At 41.0% G+C, this 7521-nt stretch overlaps 1 pseudogene; it reads right to left on the bottom strand.

The window, feature by feature from the left end:
* Positions 1 to 1928: 1928 nt before the first annotated feature.
* Positions 1929 to 6691, bottom strand: LOC114027275 (annotated as a pseudogene).
* Between the last annotated feature and the right edge of the window lie 830 nt (positions 6692 to 7521).

Genomic DNA, 7521 nt, shown 5'->3' with positions numbered 1-7521 from the left:
TCCTTTTTGGTTCATGATTTTAAAACATGTAGTTTGTACCCACTGCAAACATATCTTTCTAGTTTCATGCAGGTGGATTATATTCTAGCTTCATGCCCTAATTCCAGTCCATTCTGAGTCCAGGATTTCATTAGTCTGGCTCTCTGGAAAGCCTATATTCTCTCTCAGTTCAAGCTGAATTTGACTTTTCTTGCCTACCCATAACATCTCTAGTCAGATTCCAATCAATCTCAATAACAACTCATATTTAAGTAGTAATTTGAAGTTTCTACAATGCTTCCTCAAAACCATATTGCCATCCTCATTTTACTGGTTAGGAAACTGAACTATAGACAGTTTAAATGGCATATATAAATTCACACAGCTTATAAATATCAGAGGCAGGATTTGAACTCAGATACCTCCTGATTAGGCCCAACATTTTTTTACAGCCCTCTCATATAGTGTGTGGTCTTTCTCTGTTTTCTTCTTATCTTTTCAGGTAACTTCGATGTCTATGCCATGGAGTCCCTCACATTTTTTTGCCCCTTTCTTTTTGTATTGCCTTTGTAGAAACTACAGAACCTCCTTCCCCAGGACTCCAAGCCCCTGCCTCTACCAACACCTCACCATTAGTCTAAAAATACCCCAGATGCTTTTTCTCTTCTCAGAGGTGGAAACTGTCCTTTTGCAGGCCCAGAGCTTGGGAGTCACAGCACCTGGAGAGGGGGAGAAGACTGAGAGATCCCTGAAACATCTGTTCTTTCTCTCCCTTTTCCTTCCTGAATTTATTCTACTCTTTAAGGTATAATTTAAATATCACTTCCTACAGGAAACCTTCCATCATTCTCACTGGTGGTAGCTATATAATAATATGTAACACTTTTATAATGTTCAAGGTTTATAAAAGACTTTGCAAGTTTCCCTTCCAACAACCCTGTGACATGGGTGTTATTATGATACCCACATTACAAATGAGAAAACTAGATGCAGCTAGGTGGTGTAGTGGACAGAGCACTGGCCCTGCAGTCAGGAGGACCTGAGTTCAAATCCGGCCTCAGACCAAACACTTGACACTTACTAGCTGTGTGATCCTGGGCAAGTCACTTAACCCCAACTGCCTAAAAAAAAAACCCAAATGAGAAAACTAAAGGGCTGAGAGAAGTCAGTGTCTTACCTAGTGCCAGACAGGTTCAGATATTAGAGTAGCTTATTCTTCAATTCTCTAATGTATTTATATAGTATTTTATATTTTATTTTTCTGAATTTGTTTCTTATCTCCGTACTATACTATAAGCTCTACAGGCCAGAGACCACATCTTACATAAGATTTCTATCCCTCAGCCTAGGGTCTAGTAGTATTCACCACAGTAATTATTGAATGAATAAATGATAGATGATCAAAAAGGGAGAAGATTTAGGGGATGAAGAAGAGAGGTTCATGGTCAGCACTATGAAAAATAGTTTCAGGAAGAAACAGTTGGGGTATATAACCCCTCCATAGACTAACCTCCATAAGCTTCCTTTAGGGATGTCTCCCAGTTAGCCTATGATAACCTGGCAGGGTTCTAATAACACTAACTCCTCAGTAGCTGGGATAAAGAAGGATTGATGCTAAAATTAACCCCATGTACCAATGAAATGAAAAAAAAATGGGTCTATTACATTTGTTTTTGTTTTTTAATGAAGGGAAAATATTCCCATCCCAGAGAGAGTCACTCCCTTGTCTCCATATAAAGAGTAACATGAATTGACTTCTGGATGGGTGAGTTTGCCATCGGGTCATGCTCTATTGCCACATTTTGGTCCAAACACATTCCCATTTCCTTAGAAGAAAAAAGAATTGAAACTCAAGCACAGGAAAGAGCAAGTAATAAAGATCATTTTATTGGCATCATGTTCCTACACAGAATACCAAAGGAAGGGGCAGAAACAGGGCTCAGGTGCCTTTAGCTGTTGGCAGCAATAGTTGCCTCAATCCAGTCCACGTACTTGCAGACTTTGGTGTAGACACCAGGCTTACTCTTGAGAGCACAGCCATAGCCCCACAAGACAATACCCTGGAGCTGTCTGTTACACACCGCGGGGCCACCTGAGTCACCCTGGGAATGGAGAACATAGAGGACAGGGAAAGGAAGAGACTGCAGCCCCCACCTTAGTCTGAAGCTAGGAGTCACAGACTCAGAATTGGAAGAAATCTCAGAGGTCATCCAGCCCAATCCCTGACTCTATGGACATCTAGTCCTTCTGCAACATCATCTTCCATTGACCATTCCTGTCCCTCCAATTCTTTAGGACTATTCCCATTCAGCCCACCTTCAACTCATCTAGAGGTGCTTGATAAGGTACTGGTAAGGACAGCCTCCCTCTCTCCTTTCTTTTCAGAGACCTTTCTCCTAACCCTAATCTCTGTTGGGGTTAATGAAAGTGCTATTTTCTTCCACTTATGGAAAGGCAGGGCCTTACCTGGCAGGAATCCTTGCCACCCTCTAGGAAGCCAGCACAGACCATGTTTTCAGTGATCTTACCAGGATAGGAGGACTTACTTACATTGGGCATCAGACAGAATGGGAGCATTCAAACACTGCAGAAGATCTGGGTAGTCAGCTGTGAAGAGAATGGGATTTGGGGGAGGATCAGAGCTGTTGTCAGACTAAAGAAGGAAGCACAGCCTACCTTACAGAGTGCTAAATCCTAAGATCAGAGTTGGGCGAAAGGGACTTAGGAACTTTAGTACGGAAAAGAGAAAATACTTTGTATCTCTCCTTCCTTTGACCTTCCATAATTCCCAGATATTTCTCCTGACACATCTCATACTTCTCTATATGATGGTCATTTGTGTCACTGTTTCATCCCTTGTACTAGACTGTAGAAAGGCAGTGATGCCTAATGGATAGAGACATGGCCTTAGAACCAAGAAGATCTGCATCTAAATCTTGTTTCTGACACATACAGGCTATGTGACATGAGGCAGGCCTCTTAATTTCTTAGTTTTGTAAGCAATTCTCTCTAAGACTGTTAAATTTCAGAGATGGATCTGCTCTGCAGTGATAGAAGGGGGTCATCTCTCTGTGGAGCTCTCTGCTGCAGTCAAATCACTAATCCAGGCTCTATCTTTAGCCCTACTCAAATGTAACCTCCTTCAGGGAAGAACATAGTTTATTCATGTCCATGTGGATTCTACAACACCTTGTATATAATAGTCACCTGAATATGTTTGATGAATGAATATTAGTATCAGGCCAAATTTTGAGCTACAATAAGATGCTTCTACCTTATCCCCATGGGAGAGAGAATGTTATTATTATTGTTTATTTAAGGCAGTCAAATTTTTAACAAATTTAGCTTGTGCCTCTAGAAATAGAAAATGGACTTCTGGTAAATTACAAAATGGGTTTCTAGTATATTACCCTGTATACTAAGGCAACTAGGTGGTGCAGTGGGTAGAGTGCCAGGCCTGGATTCAGAAGACTCAACTTCTTGAGTTCAAATCTGGCCTCAGACACTTATTAGCTGTGTGACCCTAAGAATTTTTGTTCATTTCAGTTATCTCTGACTTTTCATGACTCCATTTGGGGTTTTCTTGGCAGTGATCCTGGAGTGGTTTGCCATTTCCTTCTCCAGTTCATTTTATAGGTGAGGACCACTATGGCAAACAGGGTTAAATGACTTGCCCAGGGTCACACAGCTAGTAAGTGTCTGAGGCCAGATTTGAATTCAGCAAGATGAGTCTCTATCCACTGTACCACCTCGCTACTCCCCAAAAGAGAGACCTAGCTATGTCTAAACTGATAGGTGTTAAGATATAGATTCAGACACAGAGAATGGAAGTGAATCAGAGGTAAGACTAGAATGCCAAAGACAGAGCAAATAAAAAAAAATTTAGAGAGTGTCTCTCCATCTTTGAAACTTGACTATTATATGCTTCTAGATGTAATTTTGACTAATTTTAGCCTTTCCCCTAATTCATTCATAAAGTTTCCTCTTTCCATTAATGTGACATTTAATGGGAAGTGGGGAGGTAGGGAAGTACCCTGGAGGTAGGCTAGTGTTAGTGGGATAGTCAAAAGAAATGGATATTTTGGAAAAGGTTCTTTGAAGTTTTTCTGTATTGGTTGTTCTCATCATCCAAGAAGTATTTATTTTGGTCCTGGGTTTCCTGAGATAAGAAAAGGGGAGGAAAGGTAGAGATATATTATAGAGAACAAGAAAATGGGAGAACCTAACCTAAAGTCAGGTGGGTTGATCTAATGCAAAGGTATGGGACAGGGCAAAACTACTCACCACCAAAGCTCAGGGTGTTGCCCCAACCAGAGATGAGACACTCAGTGCCTGCAGTTGCACAGGACTTAGGCAGAGAGATGGTAGCCACACGACTATTGAAGACAGCCGGGGTTTTCAGCTTGATCAGCATGATGTCATTATTCGCAGTCTTCCTGTCGTAGTTTGGGTGGCGGATGATCTTTTCTGAGTTGATGAACTGTTCATTTCCCTTCAAAGACTTCTATGTTATGCTCTCCAAGTCTCACCTGAAGTCGACTGATAAGGAAAATTATTTTCAATGCAGGATGTGGCCACAAAGGGTACTCTCTTCTAAGAACTGGGTGGACATTCTACCTAGGACTCTATACAGCTTGGATCACTTTAAATGTAAAATGTAAATGTAAAAAATTATGTATGTTATGGAATTGTGTATGCTTACATGTGTGTGTTTGCCTCTCTTTGTGTGTGTCCAGTAGCACTGACTACAATCCTGCTCTGTGAGCAAATGCAAGGGATGGATGTGGATGTTGCAAAAGCCTGCCCTCTTCTTGTGTTAATGATGGGGTGGCATAGAGGAATGACACATTATTCTTAGACAACTAAAAAGGGTTCCACCTTCTCAATTCTGGGCTTTTGCTTACTCTGTATCACTCATTTTGAGCCATATAACACCTAGCTTAATTTATGAATTACCCTGTTTTGACTCCACCCTTAACCTTGTTCTCAGACTGCCCTGCGGTGGATGAGTCTAACTTCTCTGAATTTCTGCTCTTCAATCCAAATAGCCCTCATTTTCTTTCATGAGGTCTCCAAAAGGTACCATAGGCTAGCTCACTGTGCAACCCACCCTGGGGGCAGCCCCAGTCCTATCACTTACGATTCATAGGAATGAGCAGCTGACACTACCCACTGGTCATTGATGAGGGAGCCACCACAGATATGTTGGCCAAAATAATTCAGGGACACTTGGTAGGGGAGGCTGTTTACCTCACAGGTGTAGCCCCCAACGATCTTATCATCATCATCATCAGTGGAGAAAGCAACTTGGGGGGAAATTTTAGATAAGAGAATTTAGCAGCATGTGAAGTCTAAGCCCTAGGGGTCATTTCTAGAATTTATCTTCTACAAAGTTCCTTCGAATTTTGGAGATCATTGCTATTATGACCATGCCTAACATAATCAATAGCTCTGTTTCACTGTCTAAGTTTTTCTCTTTGTCTCTCCATTTCTACTTATATCTGTGTGTTTTGTTTGTTTGTTTTTTGGCTAGGCAATGGGGTTAAGTGACTTGCCCAGGGTCACACAGCTAGTAAGTGTTATGTGTCTGAGGCCGGATTTGAACACAGGTCCTCCTGAATTCAGGGCCAGTGCTCTATCCACTGCATTACCTTGCTGCCCCATATCTGTGTGTTTTTATGTCTCTGTTTCTGCTTCTCTCCATGTTTCTTTCTCTCTATGTATCTCAGTATTTCTCTATCTTTCTGTTTCTCCTTGTCTTCTCTTTCTATCTATTATACTCTCACCTGGTTTCTTCAAGACTTAAACAATGGGCAATCTGACAGGAGCACTAGAATCACATATAAGAGTATAAAAATGAAAAGGAATAAATGTAACTTCACCTATCCATGTTCTTTTAAGCCCCATCTAGATGACGGGGTCTTCTACCCTCTTGGACATTCTTCTGCCCTCCATTGTTCCTTCTGTTCCTTCATGTCATTTCAGCCCCTTGTAGCTTCTCCCCAACCTGCATCCTGCATTGGGCTCTATCTTATTTTACACAGGCTCTCCTTCATTCTACTTCTCTAGGTTAAAAACAGGGAAGACTATTCTTATTTTCACAGGCAGTAGAATCAATCAATAATCATTAATTACACATCTATTCTTGTTAGATCTGAAGGATCCAAAGATAAACATGAAATATTTCTTTCCCTTAAGAAGCTCACATTTCATTACTTTGAATGTGATCTTTTCCCTTCCCTTATCCTATCTCTTCCTATTCAGGAATTTTTTTTCCTATTTCTACTCATCCTATTCCTAGCCTTCTCATTAACTTGTTCTCTCTTATCTTGGACCTTATTGTTTTTTAACCCATTGATTTTTTTTTCACTTGGTCCTGTTTCCTTCCTTCCTAGCCTGTGTCCCCAAAAGTTTCATTTGCAAACATTTCCACCTCTCTCACTGCATGGAGAGGTTTGGTTAATAGAAGACCCTATATTTGTGCATACTGGGGACTAAGAGAGGTGAATTAAGTTGTGAGGGATTTGGAAAGGGAGGCTAGAAGATATGGGGGTGGGATGGGAAAGAACAATGACTAAAGAAGAAGATGGAAGCATAGATTGAGAGAATGGCCAGAATGTACTACAGGCCAGAGACAGTTGTAAGAGATATAAGGTGATTAGGAGGGATCACCAGGTGCTCCAACAAAAGCCAGGATCAGAAGACGGTTCATGTTGGCAGGGTTTGGTTGACTTTTCCATGGAGGTCCTCAGCTTTTTATATTCTTATGGGGCCATAGAAAGTGTAAAGCAGAAGGTCACCTCTTTCCTCATATCCTCCCCACACACCTGCCACCTTTCCCTTTCTACCATGTTATATCAGTTATTCTACTTTAGTCTTTTCATAGATAAATGGCTTTTCAATGATAAAGGAATTTCCATGGACATGCCAAATAATTGATGCCTGTGAAAATTAACTGAGATGGAGAGAATGGGAATTTCTTTACAAGGGAATCAAGGATATTTCTGGTGGTCTACATTTTTGCAGGAGAAACTCATAGTTGTTAGTGTGTTTGGAGGAAAGAGGAGGAGAAGGTTGAGGAAGAAAAAGAGGAGCAGGAAGAGAGAACAGCAATGTTGCCAGAAGAAAACAGTGACAAGAGCTAAAGAAGGTCAGAAGAATGAGTTGACTATGCCAGTGGCTATTTTGTCTTTCTGACATTTTTTTCCTTGAAAAGTATTGCAATTTGGTCTATTTCCCCCTTTATTTTCCCTAGCTATATCACATGCTTTTTACTCATTACTTGTAGTTGACTCTTAAGTGGTTTGTTGTTCAGTCATTTCAGTCATGTCCAACTCTTCATGATCCCATTCAAGGTTTTTTCAGCAAAGATACTGGAGTGGTTTGCTATTTCCTTTTCCAGATCATTTTAGAGATGAGGAAACTGAGTCAAACAGGGCTAAGTGACTTGCCCAGTGTCACACAGCTGGTAAGTGGCTGTGGGCAGATATGAACTCAGGAAGATGAATCTTCCTGACTCCAGGCCCAGCACTCTATGTACTA

The sequence above is a fragment of the Vombatus ursinus genome, unplaced genomic scaffold (assembly GCF_900497805.2).
Source record: "Vombatus ursinus unplaced genomic scaffold, bare-nosed wombat genome assembly UNPS02014858.1, whole genome shotgun sequence".
Classification (NCBI taxonomy): Eukaryota; Metazoa; Chordata; class Mammalia; order Diprotodontia; family Vombatidae; genus Vombatus; species Vombatus ursinus.
The sequence above is the reverse complement of the archived record's forward strand: the minus strand, read 5'-3'. Positions and strand labels throughout refer to the sequence as shown.